The sequence below is a fragment of the Perca flavescens genome, chromosome 13 (genome assembly GCF_004354835.1).
Source record: "Perca flavescens isolate YP-PL-M2 chromosome 13, PFLA_1.0, whole genome shotgun sequence".
NCBI classification, from domain to species: Eukaryota; Metazoa; Chordata; class Actinopteri; order Perciformes; family Percidae; genus Perca; species Perca flavescens.
In genome coordinates, this window is record NC_041343.1 from 34,165,623 (window position 1) to 34,178,347 (window position 12,725).

Here is a 12,725-nt window from a genome sequence, read left to right on the forward strand (position 1 = left end):
ATCAAATCGTTTCTTGGCCGAATCAACCCAGTCTTGTTTATAGCCTCTATTGAGGAATCTTTTTGTCAAGTCTACAGCCTGTGTTGAGCAAGATGTATTGTTGCTGCATATTCTGCGCACAGGGTGAAACTGACTTATTGGAAGACTTTTGACCAAAGGCCTGGGATGAAAACTATCCCAATGCAAAATAGTGTTACGATCAGTAGGCTTGCGAAACAAATCAGATTTTATGGTCATACCATCTTTATATACCTGAATATCAAGGAAAATGATGCAATGTTTATCATATTCCAAAGTAAATTTCAAATGTTCATTACAAGAGTTAAGATACTCATGGAAGCCCATTAATTCATCTTCTGTGCAGTCAATAATCAGAAAAATATCATCAATAAACCGCTTGTAGAATAAGATCTTTGAGTAAAATGGATTACTCTGATGCAACACAAATTGATTTTCAAAGAGACCCATATATAAGCAGGCATAATTAGGAGCCATCTTACTTCCCATGGCAGTGCCTTTTTTTTTGTATATAGAAGTCCTCTTGAAAGCGAAAAAAGTTATTAGTCAGAACTATATTAGCCAAGTCTAAGTCAGTCAGTGCTGGGTTTTGGCTCAGCCTGATTTAAAGAGAGAAAATGCTGGAGTGCTTCCAGGCCACCGTCATGTGGAGTATTTGGGTACAAACTCTGAACATCAAAAGTAGCCAACAGCAAGTTGTCAGAGGTAACATCAAAGGTTTTCAGTGAATTGATAAAATCAATAGAGTCATGTATATAAGAGGGAAGGGTGACCACTTCTGATTTATGAAGTAGTCGACGTAAGCAGATATATTTTGTGTTAGGCTACCAATCCCACTAACAATAGGTCTTCCCTTCAGAGGGATATCTAAACCCTTGTGTATTTTAGGGAGTGTGTAAATAACAGGGATCACTGGATGTTCAACCCTAAGAAACTCAAAGCCATTTTTGTCAAATTCACCATTGTTGAAGTGATGTTCTAGTTGGGAATGTACCCGAATCTTCAACCTATTGGTAGGATCAGAGGTTAATGTCTCATAGAATGTTAAATCACTTAGTTGTCTTTTTATTTCATTTTCATAATGTACTACATTTTGCAAAACAACAGCTCCCCCCTTATCAGCAGGCCTTAACACAATCCTGTTATCCTTACTCAAATCCATTACAGCTTATCTTTCCTCTTTAGACAGATTATTGTACACTTTGTATTCTTTTGTCTTTTTTAATAGACCCTTTACATCATTCTCAACTAGACGGCAATATGTGTCCAGAGAGGCATTGCGGTACTTAGGAGGAATGAATGTGGACCTTTTCTTGAAACAACTATAGGCCAAACCACTAGGGGCAAAAGATCACTCCTAGTTACATTGTCTCTCATATCAGAATGGAAAAATTCCCTCAATCTTAGGTTTCGGAAAAACTTTTGGAAATCAATAATAGTCTCAAAGTCATTAGTATGAGAAGTTGGAACAAAACTCAGTCCCTTATTTAAGGCTGACAGGCAAGCGTCAGACAAAGTTTTTTCAGAAAGATGAATTATCGTACTCGCTGGTCTGGTTGCGGGACTGTTACCTTGTTGTCGTTGGCGTCCAGGTTGTGTGCGTTGTGTGCGTTGTCCCTGATTGTGCTGGGATTTGGCTTGAGATTCTGGTTTCCCATCCTTCCAGAAGTAGACTTTGTCCTGCTTGTAATCCTCAGCATCCCGCGCAAACTTGGTCTTCTTGACACTCGTGACTTCACTAGTGCAGTCAATACTGTGGCATTCTAACTCCTTCTTGATTTCCCCCTGTCGTTTCTCGTCAAACAGCACTTTGAGTTTATTTTCTGCTTGTTTGAAATCTTCCCTTGTCGATTCCTGTTGAGTAGTGATTTCACTTATAACGAGGGCCATCAGGTCAAAGGAGCATTTGCTCAGTATTTCGCAGCATTTCTTTGTTTTAGGTCTGAATAAAAATGTATACACTAACACTTGAACACAAAAAATGTTAGTGGAGCTTCACTTCTGCTACTTAATCATTTTAAATAAAAAAAATCTTGAAGTTACTAAGTTAATAAAAAGTTAGCAGCATTAGATAATCTGCTTTAGTGCAATTGACTTAGCAGCAGCTAAAAAAGGGTTACAAAAAGTATTTTTGTGTGGTATCTTCTCAAGTCATTTTATAGATAAGTATAGATATAAAATTAATTGTGTGCACATCCCACCTTCTGGAAGGTGCAGGACAAATGAAAATACTTAAAATGAAAAAAATGTAATGTCCGCAACACTGCTTAAACTCCCATATTTAATATAAATGCAATGTTTCGACCCTACTGGGTCAGCGGGTCTACTCTGTACCAACCCTAGCAACAACGCTAGCAAAGCAAAGGGCTATAGTTTAGAAATATATAGTTTGCATTTGTGTACCCTATTTCCTCTGCCAGAGGATAAGAGCTACTTGGCATGGAGAATAAAGATGGATCAGACCATATTCTCTGTGCTTGCCTGGAGAGACAGTCCCCTGACAAGCACCTTTAAATGAGATATTTTTAGATATTGTCATGGCAGTCATATTAAAATTCTCTGTAATGCAGCCTTGTATAATATAAACCCTCTGATTCACCGTGGGTGTCTGCTCTAAATGATAACACACACTTTCAACACGGGCCTTCCAGCCAAAGGTGTTGACCATATACACACTAAGGGGCCTATAGGAGCAGAGCTAGTTGATTGGTTCATCATTTATGACCTCTGATATCCTCTGACCCATGTCATGACCAACTCCTCCGATTGTGAAATGGTTGAATGAGATTTTTGGCACAGGTCTCTATTTTAGCAGAATATGCAAAAGTACTTATGTCTAGTGTCTTGTGTCTGTGTGCAGTAGGCTGAGGTAGAAGTGTGTCAAATATGCCAAAACACATGTTGTGTATGCACTATGCACATACCCAAACAAAGCTATATACATCTTACTCTGTTAACAAAAACCTCAGCAAAAATCTGCTTATCTTTTTATTTTCCTGAAAATACTTCCTAAAACTAGTCCCTTCTTAGTTTTGAAAGGGTAGTCTCTCAGTAAAGGCTACAAAGGTTAGGATGGCTACAAGCTGTAACCACGGTGATTGATATGATAAACATCTTCTGAATATAATAATTAATTTGTTGATATTTCAAAAAAGTCATTTATTTAAAGCAACTAATAATTCAATGTGATGTTAAATCAAACTAAGTCCCACAGATAAATATACTCATGGTTTTTCCCTTTAGTCTTCGCTATTAACATTCATCAACTGCAAAATTAGAAAATTGCGTTTTTTAAATAACGATGCATGGAAAATGAATTAAAAAATGCTTCTTTTTGTAGGCCTAAATAGTTTATTTTTTTTGTCTTTCACAACAGTGGCCTACAGGTCAAAATAAATACACATTAGTCAAACAAGCCATGAGGCTGTAGTTCTAAACACTCAACAGTAGGTTGTTTATATGGACCTAGTATTTTGCTGCGACAAGGCAAATAAAAGTGCTTACTATAAAACACTACTTCTTTCATTATTGGTATTTTTATTGTATAACCCAGCACAGATAACCTTTCCTATATCTGTGCTTTGGTCTGAGGAGTCCAAATTTGAGATCTTTGGTTCCAACCACCGTGTCACCGTGTCTTTGTGCGATGCAGAAAAGGTGAACGGATGGATTCTACATGCCTGGTTCCCACCGTGAAGCATGGAGGAGGAGGTGTGATGGTGTGGGGGGGCTTTGCTGGTGACCCTGTTGGGGTTTTATTCCAAATTGAAGGCATACTGAACCAGCATGGCTACCACAGCATCCTGCAGCGACATGCCATCCCATCCGGTTTGCGTTTAGTTGGACCATCATTTATTTTTCAACAGGACAATGACCCCAAACACACCTCCAGGCTGTGTAAGGGCTATTTGACCAAGAAGGAGAGTGATGGAGTGCTGCGCCAGATGACCTGGCCTCCACAGTCACCGGACCTGAACCCAATCCAGATGGTTTGGGGTGAGCTGGACCTCAGAGTGAAGGCAAAAGGGCCGACAAGTGCTAACATCTCTGGGAACTCCTTCAAGACTGTTGGAAAACCATTTCAGGTGACTACCTCTTGAAGCTCATCAAGAGAATGCCAAGAGTGTAGAAGCAGTAATCAGAGCAAAGGGTGGCTACTTTGAAGAAACTAGAATATAAGACATGTTTTCAGTTATGCACACTTTTTTGTTAAGTACATAACTCCATATGTGTTCATTCATAGTTTTAATGCCTTCAGTGAGAAAATGTAAATAGTCATGAAAATAAAGGAAACTCATTGAATGAGAAGGTGTGTCCAAACTTTTGGCCTGTACTGTATATATATATATATATATATATATATATATATATATATATACTAAGGCGAGCCGGTAAAGAGATTTCTTGAATAATAATCCCGTTCTAGCCCCTCGCTGCTCTTCTTCTTCTTCTTCTTTCATTTCCTGCCTCCGTCCTGGGCTGTCTCCTCCGTCACACCTCCTCCTCTCCTCCTAAAAATACTAAATACAAATAAAGAATATCTGCAGCCATGAGATCTTCCTGCTGCTGCTCTGTCTTTACACTCAGATATCTGAATATATAAATAATATCTTCATGTCCCCAGAGGATCAATCCCGCTGATATTAACATACAATTATTTTTATTTTCTTTATCGGCACGGCGACGGGTGGAGGAAGAAGGATTTATTCACGGAAGTTCTTACGTTTGTGTCTGTATGTCCACAAACCTGCCTCCTTACCAGGACATTTGGTGCTCTTCTACTTTCTCACCTCACTTCCTGCTTTGGTCCCATCAGGACCAGTATGACCAGTAGAGGGCGCCGCCACTAGGACCCTGAACAGAGGTGGTAATTGGTGCTTAAACACACGTCTCCAGGGAGAGCTTTTCAGGGAGGACAGTGTATTTATATCTGCTGTACAAACTGACACACTGAGAACTCATCTCCCCAGGCACACACACACTCAGAGCCCAGAGTGGCTCATCTGCACCGACATATGGACACACACACACACACACACACACACACACACACACACACACACACACACACACACACACACAGAGACACACACACACACACACACACACACACACACACACACATACACAGAGACACACATTCACACACTGACTCACACACACCGACACATACCGAAACACACAAACACACACACACACACACACACACACATACATACACTGACTGACTCTCACACGCACACAATGTACCCTCTCACAGACACACACACACACACACACACACACACTGTACTCTCTCACATACACTCACACACTGACTCTCACACACACACACAGACACACACACACACACACACACACACAGACTGACTCATAATCTGCTCAGTGACTCCCAGCAGGGACATAATCCAGTGGGACCCAAGTCTGTCACTGCATTACTGTCGTATTTAAAAACAAAAACTTTATTGACACAGATGTCAGGCTGCTCCTCACTCAGACCTCCAGACTGAGTCCAGAGAATCATCTCTACGTTTGAATGAGAACTGAAAGGCAACGTGTGCTCTACTGGCCTGATCCCCAGTTTCACACATCGTTCCCTCTTCCTCCGCCTCAATACGCCAAGGTCCGAACGCGCCTGGCTTTTAAAGGGAATGGGAGATGATCTCTGATTGGTTGATTGTTATGTTATGCCCAAAACACACCTATGATTAATGAAGACACTAAGTACAACCCTTTGGAACAGGGATCTTCAATAGGGAGTCCGGGACCCCTTGGGGGTCCTCAGAGTCAATGCAAGGGGGCCTCCAAATAATTGTTCATTTTTGAAAGATTCTTCAAAAATTACAAAAGTCCAACATATCATTAGCAAATATAAATCGCCACTGCTTACTGGCCTATAGGTAAGGTAAGATAGCCACTGACAGATAAAGTTAATCCTAAGCATTCACTGTGTATGTTTAACATTAAAACATGATTTATAAAATAATGCCAACAATTATTAGGCTATTTTACTGTAATAGCTTAGTATTCTATGCAACAACAAAAAAAAGGTAAGCCTATGTATAAAGGCTTTAGGCCACCTTACACAGGCCCAGTTTAATATGCAACATTCATTTTATACAATATACTGTATGCAGTAGGGGGTCCCTGCTCAATCTCTCTTTCAGTTAAGGGGTCCTTGGCTTAAAAAACGTTGGAGACCCCTGCTTTAGAACCAGGCACCCGGCGCACGGACCCTTTTTCACCACCGTCAAACTAGCAAAAGTGGATTTGGATACGCCCTGAACACACCTGCACCGGGCGCTTCACGCTGTGACCTCAGATTGTTAAAATAGGACCCAAAGTGATAATGTGACAGAGAATGCTGGTGTTGAATTCCTAACGTTACTCCGTGAACCAGCGCTGTAGTACCTGAGATCGGTCTTGGTCTTGAGACCACTTTTTGAAGGTCCCGTCTTGGAATCGACCCTTATTTTTTACTTAGTCTTGTCTCGGTCACAGATAATAGAGGATTCAGGATTTTATTTCAAGATCACAACTGCAGGGATGCTACTGAACTGCCGGTGCGGTGTTAGATTTATGTGATAACATCGTTACCTGTGTCTGTGTTGGGGTTCTAACCTGCGGTGGATTTATAAAGGACTATAGTTAACTGCTCCTCAAATCTCTGCAGGGTGAACTCCTGAGGCTGTTTAGCAGAGGCACCGTGGCTCCGCCCAGCACTTAGCGCCACCAGAGACAAGTGTGATTGGTTTAACCCTTGTGTGGCCATGTCCTCCCGGGTCAAAAAAGCTTTTTTTTTTACTTTTTTTTTGACACTTTTTGCTATGTTTTTGTCACGTTTTTGTTGTTTTTTTCTCGTTTGACACATTTTTTTCACTTCCACTACCACAACACCAACTTCTAACCACTATAATTTCTTATTTTTGGAATTCATGTTCAATAAACATCGTGTATATGAAGTTATACCTCATTTTATAATTAAAAAAGCTAAAATTAGGAATAATTTTGACTAATATTAGAGGAACTTAAGTTGATGGATAACCAGATACTGGTGTATATAATGTCAAACTTTAGTCAGGATACCGTTTAAACCGTTTACATTTTTATTCAAATGCTATAAATAAAACACTCAAAATTTAAAGAAAGTAATAATCAGTAATTGTACTTGTACCATCCATGTTATTTTTGGGTAATATGGTTAAAAAGAAACCCACATTTCTGATATAGAAATTTTGAAAACAGGTCAAATTTGACCCGAGGACAACAGGAGGGTTAAAGTGACTATATGTAACTTTTTAATGTTTCTGTAACTCTGTCATTTTTCATATACAGTGACCTTAAATGACCTGTAACAGCAAACGAGACTAACAGAGAAAAGGACAATAGTTTGATATGTATTATGAGTTAGTATTAATACATATGTGGCAGGTAGAGGGCGCTACAGTCACACAGTCTGACGGGGTCACAGATTTCTTTGTAACACCTTTAAAGCCTGTTAGCGTATCCAGCCAGTAAAAGGAAGCAGGAGATGTCTTTATGAAGGCCTGATTGTATTTTAATGTTATTTTAGAAGTGATCTGCTCTAGTTCTGGCTGATACTGGGGCAGACACACAAGTCAAAGGATTCAAAAAACTGTCCTTTAACACAGGAGTGGTGTGTTAGTGATGTTAGGGAAGACTCTGGCTGCTGTTGTGTGTGTGTGTGTGTGTGTGTGTGTGTGTGTGTGTGTGTGTGTGTGTGTGTGTGTATGTGTGTAGACTCTAGCTGCTGTAGCGCTGCGGAACTAATGACATCCCATCAGCCTCGGCTGATCTGCCAATTAGCAAACGTTAGCTTCAATCTCTCAGAGGAGAGAGCGAAAACGTGTGAACACAACACCAGACACACACACACACACACACACACACACACACACACACACAGAGAGACACACACACACACAGGCACACCAGACCCTGAAGCATTATAACAGGATGTCAGCTGATTGTTGGATTAAAATGATTTGATATAATGTAGTTGAATCATTTCTAATCTGAGCGTATGTTTTGCTATGTTAATTCTCAGGAACCCAGTATCATCAGGACAGTGTAGTTAAAGTACACACACACACACACACACACACACACACACACACACACACTCACATGCACACACAGACACACACACACAGACAGACAAACACACTCGTGCACAAAGACACACACACACACACACAGACACACACAGAGATACACATACACACACACACAGACACACAAACACACACACACACAAACACGCACACAGACAGACACACACAGACACACAAACACACACACAGACACACACATAGAGAGACAAACACAGACACACAGACACACACACACACACACACAAACATGCACACACAAACACACACACAGACACACACACACACAAATGGACACACACACAGACACACACACACACACACACACATAGAGAGACAAACACGCACACACACAAACACACACACACACACACACACACACACACACACACACAACGGACACACACACAGACACACACACAAACACACACACAGACACACACACACAAATGGACACACACAGACACACACACACACACACACATAGAGAGCCAAACACGCACACACACAAACACACACACAGACAAACACACACACACAAACACACACAAACGGACACACACACAGACACACACACAAATATTCAGTTCTCTCTGAAATGACATGAAAAGAAAAGACTAAACTACAAGTGCTGCTACATGTGGACTACAGTAGAGTAATAGAGTAAATTACTTAGTTACCTAGTTACTTAGTTACCTAGTTACTTAGTTACCTAGTTACTTAGTTACCTAGTTCCATTGCAGCGCTGCTGCTGTTGGGATGATGAATGGAGAGCAGTCTGTAAGGAGGTCAGGAGTCAGAGACACAGAGAGAGAAAGAGAAATGTTTTTCATCTAACTGTCCGACTCATTAAATCTGTATGTTCGTGTCCTCGGGCTGCTGGTTACCGTGGATACGGCTAGTTGGGCTCAGGGGCGGAGCCAGATGTTGTAAACATCTGGGGGCTTAGTGGGAGGAAGTAGAGACACAGCGCATATCTTTATTCATTTATTCATCCCTGGATAAAACCAAATTAGTTCTGTGTGTGTGTGTGTGTGTGTGTGTGTGTGTGTGTGTGTCTGTCTGTGTGTGTGTGTGTGTGTGTGTGTGTGTCTGTGTCTGTCTGTGTGTGTGTGTGTGTGTGTGTGTGTGCCTGTCTGTGTGTCTGTGTGTGTGTGTGTGTGTGTGTGTGTGTGTGTCTGTGTGTGTGTGTGTGTGTGTGTGTGTGTGTGTGTGTGTGTGTGTGTGTGTGTGTGTGTGTCTGTGTGTGTCTGTCTGTCTGTGTGTGTGTGTGTGTGTGTGTGTGTGTCTGTGTGTGTGTGTGTGTGTGTCTGTCTGTGTGTCTGTGTGTGTGTGTGTGTGTGTCTGTGTGTCTGTGTGTGTCTGTGTGTGTGTGTGTGTGTGTGTGTGTGTGTGTGTGTGTGTGTGTGTCTGTGTGTGTGTGTGTGTGTGTGTGTGTGTGTGTGTGTCTGTGTGTGTGTGTGTGTGTGTGTGTGTGTGTGTGTGTGTGTGTGTGTGTGTGTGTGTGTGTGTGTGTGTGTGTGTGTGTGTGTGTGTGTGTGTGTGTGTGTGTGTGTGTGTGCATGTGTCTCTGTATGTGTGTGTGTGTGTGTGTGTGTGTGTGTGTGTGTCCCACAGAGAGATCTTAGAACTTTCCAACACACTGTATTTCCCTAGTGTGTTTTTGGTTCCCAGAGCATATTTGCTTTTCCACATCATTTAACACAACACACACACACACACACACACACACACACACACACACACACACACACACACACACACACACACACACACACACACACACACACACACACACACAAGAACCAAGCAGGCCTTGTTGTAAAACTGGATATTTTCAGCGTGTAGCTCGAACGTTGTTGTAGTTTCAGAGTTTTTAACTTTAGGGAACAAACGGAGCCAGGGCTGGAATGGGAAAAGAAATCGGCCCAGGCGGCCCACACCCACCATGATTGGTCAGACACATTCCCTGCAGACAGTCCTCTTAAAGGAACACGCCGACTTATTCACTGTAACCCCCAGAGTTAGACTAGTCCATACATACCCTCCTCATCTCTTATTGGGACTTTATCTTATTCCCTGTAACCCCCAGAGTTAGACTAGTCCATACATACCCTTCTCATCTCTTATTGGGACTTTATCTTATTCACTGTAACCCCCAGAGTTAGACTAGTCCATACATACCCTTCTCATCTCTTATTGGGACTTTATCTTATTCACTGTAACCCCCAGAGTTAGACTAGTCCATACATACCCTTCTCATCTCCGTGCGTGCTGTAACGCTGTCTGACGGCTCCAGCATTAGCTTAGCCTAGCACAGATCCTGCAGGTAACTGGTTCCAACTAGCCTACTGCTCCCAATTGTGACAAAAGTGACAAAATAACTCCAACATGTTCCTATTTCCATGTTGTGATTTGTAGAGTCACAGCGTGTACAAAAAACAACGTAACATGAGACACAGCCATCTTCTAACAGTAAACAAACCGGGAACTATATTCTCAGACAGGCTTGCTGCGAGCATATCACTCCGCCCAAGTACTATATTCTTCCGCCTGAGAATATAGTTCCTGGTTTGTTTACAGTTAGAAGACGGCTGTGTCTCATGTTACATTGTTTTTTGTACATGCTGTGACTCTATAAAGCCGACACCCACCATGATTGGTCGGACACAGTCCCTGCAGACAGTCCTCTTAAAATATGCCTTGTCATTCTATGATGTGAGTTGCTTAGTGTTCAGCGTTCATGTGATAGTTTGGGATCCTTCAAGAGGGGCCTCACGACTTATTTGTTGATCTTACACTTAAATAATTCATTATTTCTTAGAGTTATTTGTGTATTTATGGTATTTGTTTATTTTTTTAATTAGTGATATTTGATATTGTATTGCCCAGTGTTGGGAAAGTTCACTTTCTACATGAATTAGTTCAAAGTTCAGGTCACAATTTTTAAAATGAACTAGTTCAGTTCATAGTTCAACATTTTGAACTAAGTTCACAGTTCCAAAAATGAATGACACCAGAATGAAGGAGTTCACAATAACGTTCATCAGGCAGTAATACAGTACCTTCAGTTCACGTTCACCCCAAAATATGAACGAGTTCATGAACTATCGTTCAATGAACGAGTTCAGGCACAACACTGGTATTGCCATAAGTTAATTTTAATTATTGTAAGATTCATATTTTGTCGCTTTGGACAAAATGTGTCTGCTAAATACAATATCCATAACCATAACCCTTCCCAAAAGCTACAATAAAGCTGAGGGTAGTATATGCATAACTATTACAGCTTGTGTCTCAGAGCCGGGGGGGTGGGAAAGGGTGGGTCCTGGATTTGATTGGGTCAGACCAGTGCCAATAAAGAAAATTAACCAATGGGCTGCTGTCAGTTCTTTATGCAGCAAAAAAAAACAAAATAAATAAAAAGAAAAGGCTGCAGGAGACACCTGTTTACAAACCAACAGCCGACACGGCTAAACAGGAATACAAACGGTGAGTGTGAGCCATAAAGAGGCAATATTGTGAATTGTGCATAGGCGAGAAACACGAGCAAAGTAAGTAACATGAGCAAGGTGAGTGAAGCTAGCACACAAGCCGGGGACAGGCTGAAGAGGAAAAAAGACCTATTGCGAATCGCTGATATAATTCATCGGACACCTGAACTGACAGCAGCCCATTGGAGACCTATTATATCAGGAAGTTTAGCATCCACATTAAAATGGACAAACAACCACCAAAGTGCGAGGGAGGTGCAGAGAAATTACGAGAGAAAACGAGGAAGAATTTTCCAGACGGATTCCTCAAAATGTGCCGAACTTTCTGACATGTTCGGGGCTGTAGTAGCTGCTTCAACATCAGCATTACCTGAAGTAGAGGAGGAGGAGAGGTGGCTGAAACAGCATGGTGACAGGGAAGAAGAGGAGGAGGAGGAGGAGAGTGACCACGACAGAGAAGAAGGTGATGAAGAGGAGAGTGACCACGACAGAGAAGGTGATGAAGAGGAGAGTGACCATGACAGAGAAGAACAAGAGGAAGAGGAGAGTGACCACGACAGAGAAGGAGAGGAAGAGGAGAGTGACCACGACAGAGAAGGAGAGGAAGAGTAGAGTGACCACGACAGAGAAGGAGAGGAAGAGGAGAGTGACCACAACAGAGAAGGAGAGGAAGAGGAGAGTGACCACGACAGAGAAGGAGAGGAAGAGGAGAGTGACCACAACAGCGAAGGAGAGGAAGAGGAGAGTGACCACGACAGAGAAGGAGAGGAAGAGTAGAGTGACCACGACAGAGAAGGAGAAGAAGAGGAGAGTGACCACGACAGAGAAGGAGAGGAAGAGGAGGGTGACCAGGACAGAGAAGAAGGAGAGGAAGAGGAGGGTGACCAGGATGGAGAAGAAGGAGAGGAAGAGGAGGGTGACCAGGACAGAGAAGAAGGTGATGAAGAGGAGGGTGACCAGGACAGGGCCATGGGAGTGAGCGAAGAAAAGATGGAAGAGACTCTCCATATTGTCTGTGTAGAGACACATTTCACTGATCAGCGTCTCTCTGCTCCACGTTTATCCGAATACGCTCCGAGGC